General features: G+C 43.2%; 1 long non-coding RNA gene across 1 annotated transcript; it reads right to left on the minus strand.

Moving 5' to 3' along the window:
- Positions 1 to 1,399: 1,399 nt before the first annotated feature.
- LOC138366949 (uncharacterized) lies at positions 1,400 to 11,520 on the minus strand. Its single transcript, XR_011229264.1, has 3 exons — positions 10,791 to 11,520; positions 6,103 to 6,266; positions 1,400 to 1,565 (listed from the first exon to the last, which is right to left on the minus strand). It is a non-coding gene; the product is annotated as an uncharacterized lncRNA (long non-coding RNA).
- Positions 11,521 to 11,753: the final 233 nt, after the last annotated feature.

Here is an 11,753-nt window from a genome sequence, read left to right on the forward strand (position 1 = left end):
ACCTTAGGCAGACCCCCACCAGGCAAGAAAAAGAAAAACAAAAGAAAAACCCCGCAAAAGTACACCGTCTCCAGAGGCAACAGAAACCGGCCGCCGCTTAGGTGGCAGGCTGCGCAACACCTTGACGCCCTAACCAGCACAATACCAATCCCTACCCAGGGCCAAACAAGGGCCCCAAGCCCCAGCTGGCCCAAGGGCGAGGCAAATGCCGAGCAGCAAGAACCTCTACGGGAATGGTTCCCGAACGCCCCAGGGAAGATAACCCTGTAACGCAAGGGCAGTACTCACAGGGCGCTTAGGGAAGTCAGCCACTAAGCACATGCAGCCCCGGCACTGATGAAGTACTCCTGGCCACCGCACACCACAACACACGGCAGTGAACGCCACACAAGGCAAACACCGCCTAGGAAACTGAGGCCAGAGAAGCGTCAATCCCGGTTGACATTAGCGAACGAACTGGAGCTTGGCAGCCGGCGCGGTAGGTCCGGGGCTCCCCCCTCCCCCTCCCGGGGTGGGGAGGGCTGCGCGGACGATCGGCGCGGCAGTAAAGTGTGATGTTTGCTTGTTTGCTTGTTTCCTTGGGATTGTAGGGAGTTTTCTACCTCTCTGTTCGGTTTTTGTTGTAGTGTCTTACCATGTGGGGTTTGTTTTTGTTACGCCTACCTTTCTGGGTGCCTAACCCCGGTCGATGGCAGATAAGGAAAACCCCCAACCATATGGGGTTTTCCAGGGCCATTGCTCCCTGAAACCTCTCTGAAGGGGCCAGGTTCTGGCGCTGGTCCCTGGTAGGTCTGAACTCCTTAGCTAATGTCCCGGTCTAACATAACACACATTAGCCCGATAAGCTCCAGGGAGCCGTAGGGGCTCCCCACAGAAAACCAGTGTTAAATGTAATGAAGTGCCATTTTCTGGGTGAGAAACGGAGGCTCCTCGGAGCTATCCAGGCTGATATGCTAATGTCAGACTTTGGCACCAGTCATGTGTATGGAGTTCTGTGGGCCTACCGGGGGCTTGTATAGGCCATTGCTCCCCTTGCCTCTCCTGAGGAGGCCAGGTTCTGACTCATGGTCCCCCGGTAGGCCCACAGAACTCCATACACATGACTGATGCCAAAGTCTAACATTAGCATATCAGCCTGGATATCTCCGGGGAGCCGACGGGGCTTCCCCCATTAAAGGTGGAGACACATTTCAGAACAAAAGTATTTTTCCAATAGCTAATATATTGAAAACATTACTATGTTCATCTTGGTACAAAAAAGACAAACATGAACCATCTCAACAAAACATACAGTAAACTTGCCTTAAAGAGTATTGAGTGGAATAATTAAAAAAAGTGACATTTAAGGTAATGGAGACAACATAAATAATACAAACAAAGAACATATGGTTCAACCCAAAATTGTGCCTTACCTTAATTTCATCAAAGGAACCAAACTGTAGAGTTTGGTATTTATCAATAGGTGGGCGAATGTATTCACAGTAATCACTAACTTTCAGTTCCTCTAGTTGTCTTGTACATGATACATACGATAACCGAGACTGGATGTCATACAAGTTTGGCACCTGGGAGGAGGAAAAAAAAAAAAGATAAAAATATTGTGCCATCAAGAAAATCGAAGTAAAAATTTTGCATTGCATGTAAAGAAGCTCCTACTTCTAGTGGACCATCAAAAGTTTGGAATACAAAAAAAAAAAAACAGCATTGAATGTAATAAAACGCCATTTTCTGGGTGAGGCCCAGAGCCTCCCCGGAGCTTATCCAGGCTGATATGGAATTACTGGACCTTGGCATCAGTGTGAATGGAATTTTTAGGCCTACTGGGGGACCACGAAGAGCAATGACCTACAAAATTGTACATGTGATTTGGAGCATTATGTCTACCATCGACTGGGTCAGGCACCCAGAAAGGTAAGCATCCCAAAACAAACCCCTATTCCAGTTGAAACTACTACTAAAAGTCAAACGAGTGGACAGAACTCTCCTAAGAAAACCAAGCAAACAAGCATGATGTCATCACATTGCTGCGCTGCTGTCTATGCAGCTCCACCATCCCTGGTAGGGGGAAGGGGGGCCCCAGACCCCTCGCCCTGGCTACCCACACCTTCAGTTCGAAGGCTGGATATCAAAACGCGTGAAAAAAACGCCGACTAGAGGGAGGTTATCTTGAGGTTATCTTGAGATGATTTCGGGCTTTTTAGTGTCCCCGCGGCCCAGTCCTCGACCAGGCCTCCACCACCAGGGAGCAGCCCGTGATGGCTGACTAACACCCAGGTACCTATTTTACTGCTAGGTAACAGTGGCATAGGGTGAAAGAAACTCTGCCCATTGTTTCTCGCCGGCCCCTGGGATCGAACCCAGGACCACAGGATCACAAGTCCAGCGTGCTGTCCGCTCGGCCGACCGGCTCCCTCTCGGAGGGAGGGATGCCTTTGGGTCTCACCCAGAAAATGGCGTTTCATTACACTCAACGCTGGTTTTCTGGGGGGAGCCTCTTCTGCTCCCCAGAGCTACTTACCAAAAGACAAAAACAATAGGAACTTATCCGGTAGGCGGTCAGCACTCGCCCCTCAACGCGAAGTCGACACAACTGGGTGCAACCGCCGACCCAAAGTGACACAGGCCCGACTAGGCCCCAGAACATTGGCCAGGTAGCACAAAGCCAGGACCCTGTTCGACTGCCAAAAACCTCATGCCCGAATGTCAACCCAAGACATGTTACCAAAGACGGTAGCAAGAGCAACAAACTTACGAATGTCGTGGGCATGGGGATAGACCACAGGCTGGCTAGACCGAATAACCCTGCAGACAACCTGGAAGATTCCGAACCCTGGAGCAGAGGAAAAAGAGAAATCGAATCAACCCAGAGCGCGTCCCCGGACACAGAAGCCATGCCCGCAAATAACGGCAGAGCCGCAACCGAAACACAACACATGATGAACCCCGGCTTGACCAACCAAGCATCTACAACCCAAGGACCCCTCCGGAAAGTAGCCATCTCATTCTTCGCCATAAAAGAAGGAAACGGCTGCAAACTAACAAAATGAAACGGAAGGACCGCCAGGAAACTTCATCCTGCCATGGAGACGAAGCACACAGGTGGGACACCATTAACGAAGCCACCTGATCACCATACAGATGGTGATTGACCTGAGTAAAAATACCAGAAGTGAAGATTGAGCCATTGAATGTAAATTCACAATGAGACAAATAAAAAGCAAAATCAGAAATATTCAGGTACAGGCAGAAGTGGAGAGGCGAGGTATAATGTATGAGGGAAGTCAAACCATGCAACACTACATTTATGTGAGTCAAAACACCCATTTCACTTATGGTAAAAGGAGAAATGCTTGGAGTGACTGTGTACATCCGGCTCAGGCTTGGGTATAAATATTACTGGGAATAGGGGATAGGTGTTCATGATAATGACACGAAATGTAAACTATGTGGTATGTTAAGGTCTCACACCCTTGCCTATTATGTTCTTGATTGTCCGTTGATTAATGTATATAGAAACACTGAGATAAGGACTGTTCCTGAACAAATGGCCTGGATGTGTCACAACGGAAAGGTTGATATTCTTGAGAGATACAAGAATTTTGCATCAAGACTAATTTTTTGTTGAATTATCTGCATGTCTCTTGTAATTGTCTATACAGTATACCTAGGTCAAAAAAGTATTTGTGTGTATGTCTGATACCATACTACTTGTGAAGGAGGAAATGTATATGTTTATCTCTCAGAATGTTTGGTAATATGTTCATTGTTTGTGATGTGTGTTTATGTATGTATTAACACGATGTACTGAACGGGGTGAGAATAGCTTGAGCTACCTCATCCCTTTGTGTGTATTTTACATCAATAAACTCATTCCAATTTCAATTTCAATGGGGTGAACCGCGAAAGGGCCGAAGCCCTTTACGAGAACTCGACTTAGGCAAAGAGCGATCATTGTGCCGACCAGATGGCCTACCATGATGAGAGGAACCCTGAGCCCAGGCGCGACGCTTCTGGAGGAACCCCCCCCACCCCCTCCGGGGACCCCCGAAGAACCAACAAGTCCGACATTGGACGACAACTAAAAGAGGCTGCTTGCAGAAACTGCCAACTGCAGACTCCGCAAACAGCAAGGGACAAAATGGCGACAAAAACTTAAGAAGCAGGGCCCTGGCAGATTCCAACAAGGAAGCGAGCACTACTTGCCGATATGAGAGACAAAGCTAAAAACTGACACCGTGTCCCGCATGATCGGCGCAAACAGCTTCAGCAGTGCAGACGATGCACGTACCGCCGAGACCAAGGCACCAGACCCAGGAACGGTCCCAAGTGCCTCCACATCTTCCTGAAGTCAATCCAAAGACAGCCCAGGAGGGAAAAGAATCGCAAGACCGAAGTCAGTAGGCCACGTGCGCGCAAGTCCTCTGCCACCAGTGTAGCTGAAAGGAAGAGAACCTGCACGTGAAGCTGAACCAAGCCAATATCCAGCTGAAGGGCAGGGGCAAACAAACATGCATTGAGGCGCTCGAATTTGCCCCTCAGGTAAACCTGGACCACCGTCAATGCCTCGCGTCACTCAAACATATGGGTACAACAGAAAGTACTCCAAACTTCCAACGACAACACAGGGCAGTCTGCTAGCCAGGACGACTCCAGAACCTCATAACGAACCCAGTATGGAAAAGAAGACCCAAACCTGAAAGAAGATAGATCCAGAGCAGAGGCATAATCCGGGTCGCGCAAGAGGTAAGCCGCAATGGCCGCCAGCACCTCAGTAAGCGAGACGTGAGAAGCCGAAAACCTCTGGAAGGACGGAACTGACGGACCCGAAGGAACACGGATCCAAACCCGGGGAGGAACTGACGCCAAATTGAACTCATACACAGAGGGGAGGGAAGAAAACCCCACTCCTTGTAACAGTAAGCCCCACTTGGAGGGTAGGAAAACCCAGGTGGGGTCCTGGGTTTTCCCCGTTAAAAAAAAAAAAAAAAACATAAGAGGGACAACGTATCCAGGCGGAACAAAGCCAGCCGCTATAATAGGTGATAACTAGCTGTGCAGTATCCCGCACCCCTACCAGTGCAAACTACCCTTTACCTAAAGTAATCAAGGGAGGAGGAAACCCCCCAGCACATTCAGGGCGGCCAATCACCGAGCAGCAAAAGACCAACAGAGGTAGACCCCAAGGTGATTTGAGGAAGATAACCCCAAACCCCAAGGGCAGTACTTACAGACCACTTTGGGAAGGGAACCCTAAGCGCATGCAGCCCAAGTACCAGTGAAGATTACTCCCAGTTCATGCACCACCCTGAAGACAGCACTAAACACAAGGATGTACACTGAGACAAGAAACAGGAGTTGGAGTCACATGACCAAGCCTCAATCACATCAGCCAAGAACTGAAGGTGTGGGTAGCCAGCATAAGGGGTCTGGGGCTCCCCCTTCCCCCTCCCGGGGCAAGGGAAGCTGCGCAGATGGCAGCGCGGCAAAGTGGTGACGCCATGCTTGTTTACTTGTTTTTCTTTGGGGAGTTCTGTCCCCTCATTTGACTTTTAGTAGTAGTTTCAATCAGAATAGGGGTTTGTTTTGGGATGCTTACCTGGGTGCCTGACCCAGTCAATGGCAGATTTAGAATGCTCCAAATCACATGTGCAATTCTATAAGCCATTGCTCCTCGTGCTTCTCTGAGGGGACAGGTTCTGGGTCGTGGTACCTGGTAGGCTTAAGAACTCCATTTACACTGACTGATGCCAAACACTAACAGTTCCATATCAGCCAGGATAAACACTGGGAAGCCGAAGGGGCTCCCCCAGAAAAGTAAGAGGAAGACTTTTTGAAGACTTGAGATAAATTACACAAATAACTTCCATAGAAAAGACAGTAGAAAAAAAATACTGTGCCAAAACCATTGCAAGCTTTAAGAATATTTACAATAAAATGTATGAAGATGATAGGGCATTACAAGGACAGTTCTCTTCCCAAGCTACAAGTAATAATAAATATGTAACCACAAACAACAAAAATCATAATGCTTGACACACATTTTCATTAAAGGCCACTGGTACCTAATCACACTTTCCTGTTCTTAGTTAACAACCTTCCTACCTTTAGCTCCTTTCGGAAGAAATACTTGAAGGGAAAGACACGGCGGAAGAGGACGCTCCAGCCCGAGAGACAGTCGCCGTAGTTAGTAAAGTGTGTGTCGTACTGACAACCCACGTCGATTGCCAAGATGTTGCCAACACTCCACTTGTTGTGCATCACATCACCTACAGAGCAAGCAACAGGAAGAGGAAGGAGGGGAGAAGGTGGAAACAGAGTCAAAGAAGTGGAACAAAGATGTGTATAGAGAAAATAGGGATGAGAATGAAGATTTGAAAGAGAGAAAGGGATAAGAAAATGAGGTGAAAAAGAAAGAGGGTTAGAGTTAAAGTTAAATTCTGGAAATTATAGTCGCTATGCATCCTTGAACATAGAGAATACATATAAATGTATGAACATGAGTATCATTAAAAAGAGGAAGGTGCAATCTTAATAATATTGAAATACCGAAGCAATCCTCTTTTAAGTTAAATTAACATACAAAGTCAAAGTCCCTGTGCAATACTGTATAAAGATAAGCTTAAGATTGTCAAAAGTGAATACTCTAACAAGATATAATAGTTGAATCTGTCACTAAGTAACTATCAAAGAAGGCACCAAGCCAGGAAGAATCTGTCACTAAAGCTGTCTGAATAGCAAAAATAATACAGTATATTGAAATTTATAAATGGAAAATATACTGCTCATAAGGCGGCACTATGTGTTCCACTAACAGAAACTTGACAAGGAGCCAACACCCCTTCATACACTGATGATTGAACTTTTGCCAAGTGCTCACAAAATACTTACCTACCAGTTTCCTATGTAATCCATAAAGTAGCTAGAGATTTCCAAACATGCAAGTTTAGTATAGCCAACCACCATGAACACAATGTGTTCATTGCCATGCAGAGTGCAACACACAAATGACTTGCCACCTCCCAACACATGGCCCAACTTCACTTTGTACAGCAGCTGTTGTAGACGTATCCGTTATATTCATTATCGAACATTACGCTGCATGTTATACTTACCAATAAAGTTGCTCTCTGCTTGGACTAATTACACTACAGTATTTAAAATGTACTCAATAAGTAGTGGAATAATTCATTTTTTACCGTATTTTCTCCTAATGTCTTGACAGACTTTTTAAATACAGAAAAAATTGAACTTGAGACAAGAATGTGATTACTTAACAGATCTCTGACAAACAATATAAGTTTTAAGGCCAGCTTGTACTTGCTTCCTTAATATAGCCCCACAATATTACTTTCCCTACATTAAAATGGACACTTTTCTAAGTTTTTTTTTTTTTTGCAATACAGTACAGTATTGACCAATAATGACCATTACTAGGTAACAATTTTAGCATTTCACATCTAACAAAACCTTACATATACCCTAATTAATGGTTAACTAAATGAAAGAAAATATGAATACATTATGAACTAATTAATTTGCACAAGAATAAAAAAATATTTTCATTAATAATAATTTGATTTTTCACATTTACAGTACAGTAAACTCATTATTCTGAGTATAAAAGTGATTTGATAAAAGTTGGACATGTTTTTACATTAGTCAAAACCTGATTTATTGGAACATTTTCTTAAACATAAACAAATCATAAGATTTCACCAAAATAGAATACAGTGGGGCCTTGATTTACGATGGTAATCCGTTCCCAGAGACGTATCGTAAGTCGAAATATCCTAAGTCGAAACGATTTTTCCCATAAGAAATAAAGGAATTGAATTAATCCGTTCCACACCCTCAAAAATATTAACTTAAAAATACATTTTATACTGAATACAATTTTTTTCCCAAACTACAATACAATACATATGTTTATCTTACCTTTATGGAGGACTCTTGATGGCATATGGAAGATGGTGAGGAGGGGGGTAGGAGAGGTGGTGTTACTGTTTGGAAGGGGAGTCCCCTTCCATTATATCATCAGGCAGTGAGGACTTCTCTGGGGTATACACACTGGCACATTTTGCTGCATACCACTAGGACTGGCTTCTGGCTTACTGCTTGATTTTCTCACTAGAAATCGTTCCATTAAAGATTGTTTTCCCTTCTTTGCAACACTTGTCTGTAGTGAGGCATCACATTGTCATTAAAAAGATCAATGGAACGGCCTGTTGTAACAGGCGTTCAGGCCGTAACCAGCTTTATCTGGGTGATTCTTTTCAGCAAAACTTTGCGGTTCTTGCTATACTACACACATTTTCTTAATTAATGAGGAAGGGACATCCTCTAATGCTGCCGCCGCCGCCGCCTCCTCTGAAGATTTGTTGTACTGCCTAGCTAGTTCAACAACACGAGTATTTTCACGTTTACGAATGATCTCTTGTTTTCCTCGATGGTCATTCTTACATGTGTTTTCATATGTTGAACCTTACCACTGACTTTCTTGGGACCCATGGTGCGATATATATAATAATCAGTTTTATGTTCAAAAAGCAAAAAAATCACCTCAAAAATGGAATTTCTTATAAGCGTGATCGTCACTATATGGGCGGCTCTAGTAAACTGAGGCAGGTCGGCCCGCGTGACCAGGAACCACGCGCTCGGTCAACCCGAACGTGTATCAACGAATATTGTTAGTCGACGACACTATCATAAGACACTATCTTAAAATGAGTCGCATTTTTCGATCAAATTTACATCGTAACTCGAAATTATCGTAAGTCAGGGCAATCGTAAGTAGAGGTGCCGCTGCATAGAAAAGCCCTAATTATTCAGATTAATTGGAATACACTGTACCTGTCTATTACAAGTACACACACATTCACCAGCTATTTTTGTTCTTCATTATTTTAGGGACAAATAAATAAAATATTTACTGTAATGAAATGCTCTTTTCAGATGGTCTCGGTAGCTTCCTGAGCTGTGTGTTCAAACAGCCACGCATTAGGAAGGTGTACCAAACCTCCAGGACCCACTATTGCCTACTGGTAGCCACAATCAACCAAAGACTCCACCATAAGACATAAATGCAACAAAAGTACTAGCTGCTTGAAGACAATTAGGTACCCAGAGGTAAGAAGCCAAATGACCGAGTGTTACCCCAGGACATAACTGTGTTGTGTTACCGAGTGTTAATTTACTGTACGCCAACTGTGATGTGCCTGACCACCACCAGCTGGCAGCCCAGGTCACCAGAAGTTTCCCCCAGTTAACTATTCACAAGGAAAATGAGATATAGTTGGGTAAATGTTGTGTTCGGAACTAAATCTGGGCTCAGAGTATACGACACAAATGGCAATTCCATGGAAGGATCAGGGTAACTCAAAATCTTCGAAACCCCTTTGCTACCACAAGAGGACTGGGCGATGGAGCCTACATTCTCCCATAGCCACTTACATCTAATAGTTAGAGATAAGGCATCAACACGGGAAGCCTCTGATATTTTTCTTTTTGCTACCAGAGGCCGCTAGTTTATTGTGCACTAGTTTATTGTACTGTACATACTATTTAGATATTGAGATACTGTATTACAGGATTACGTAACAGCTGCTGCTGATTAGTCGTGAGGGGGAATTGCTGTGACCAGGCGAGTGAGTGAGGGGAAAGGCTGGCAGGAATGCCACCTGATGGCACTTCACAATTAGGATGTTTACAGCACAGCAACGATTGTTTGCCTCATCACCTCTGGATATTTGATTTTCTTCAAGCAGTTGCTTGTTTTGTTGTGCTTATGCTTTCTGGAGAGGGATTTTCCTCATGCCCAAGATAACCTAGCCAAGGGCATCTTCCCAAGGGCTTCATCTGTGCCAGGACTGGGCCTGGGAAGCTACTGAGCACACTCTCCCAGAAAGTCGTTTAATTACAGCAAACCTTAAATTACGGAAAGTTGTTTAATTACAGCAAACCTTAAATTACGGAAAGTTGTTTAATTACAGCAAACCTTAAATTACGGAAAGTTGTTTAATTACAGCTAACCTTAAATTACGGAAAGTTGTTTAATTACAGCTAACCTTAAATTACGGAAAGTTGTTTAATTACAGCTAACCTTAAATTACGGAAAGTTGTTTAATTACAATGCAGTAAGCTGCACAGTATACATATACCTTCTGTACTATATTAAGTAACAAAATTATTCAGAAACATTGTTTTTTATTATACATGTTTAATGTTTGTACGTGTGTCAGCATAATTCTGGATTAGTGGGTGTCTTCCTTTTGTATACACTAGATAACTGCAGGAATGATGTACTGTACAAGCAACCATAACTGGACCAGATTTTGTTTATTGCATCCAGTTGTCTGCTGTCATGTGTCAGCATTATCAAGACTCTAGAATATTTAGACCCTCGACTACAGCACTCAAAATTTTTTTAAAGACCCCAGGCATTATGACCAATTCCAAAATATTCAGAAAACAGGTTTTTGAGTTTACTTTTGTAAATGATTGTTTAAAATATATAATTTATCAAAAATATATAATACAGCATAAAAAATTATTCATACTATATTGTGGATTTACTGAAAATAATAGATTTAAGTATTTTTCAGCTTTACAAATCAGAGCTGACCTTGTTAAAATTAGTTCATGTATATACCTGTACTGATACACTTAAGAAACACACATAACAAATCGGTATATTACATACACATTTTTTCTGTCACCGTGACAGTGCCACATGCCTCTAGCTCTGCCAATTAACAAGAATTCTAATGCAAGACAAATGACTTATACCTTACCTGGAACATTGTTGATGTAGCAACCATCAACCAGTAAATGACCATCAACAGGGTCTGGCATAGGAGGCACCAGCATAGCTATGGACATGGATGCTCGCACATAGCGCCAGGCAACTCCTAATATAAACGGACCATGGCAATAGTTTAGTCAAGATACTACAGTTGGTCTTTATAATTCAATGCCAGTCAATACTTATACTCTTCACAGGCTCATAAACAGGATATAAATACTGTTCTGTAAACCATGAAAAGTATAAAACAAAGGTGTACAGGATTATGTTTTAGTGTGTGTGTGTGTTCAGATAATGCTCCCCCATTTCAGTGTTTACAAATAATTGAACTATATTAACATGTATTATTTAAACAATAACCTACAATAAACTATACTATTGCTATGAAAATGAGTAAGTGAAGAAATTTTAGGTGAACAAGTTCAGTTTTAAGCATATTTACAACAACAAAAATCTGATAAAACAAACTATCAAAAGTACTGTAGAGTACTGTCCATTTATGCTAGCATCCATCTGTTGTTTTAACAGTACAGTGGATCCTTATATAATGCATGATCATACAACACAGTCTTGCCATAAAGGGGTTTTTATTTAAAAACCAATAACTTCAAATGAGTGCACTATTATCATGTAACACGCTCTCATAGCTTGCTCACCAGTCCACTCCAGCAAAGACAACCACGATTTGGTTCCCTCCTTACACCCACCAGCTCTCGTTATCCCTACCCACTGTACACACACGCACACATCTCGCCTTTCCACCCCAACCCATGCAGCAGTTCCCTCTACCACCCACCCACACAGCACTACACCTAGGTACACCTAGATGGCTACACCATCACACAATTTCAAACCAGGTAAAGTACAAATGTAATGTACAACTTTGCCATGACTAGAAACAACCCTATTTTCCAATGTGCTGTTCACTTTATATAGCGCATTTTCCAATGTC

The sequence above is a fragment of the Procambarus clarkii genome, chromosome 2, assembly GCF_040958095.1.
Source record: "Procambarus clarkii isolate CNS0578487 chromosome 2, FALCON_Pclarkii_2.0, whole genome shotgun sequence".
Classification (NCBI taxonomy): domain Eukaryota; kingdom Metazoa; phylum Arthropoda; class Malacostraca; order Decapoda; family Cambaridae; genus Procambarus; species Procambarus clarkii.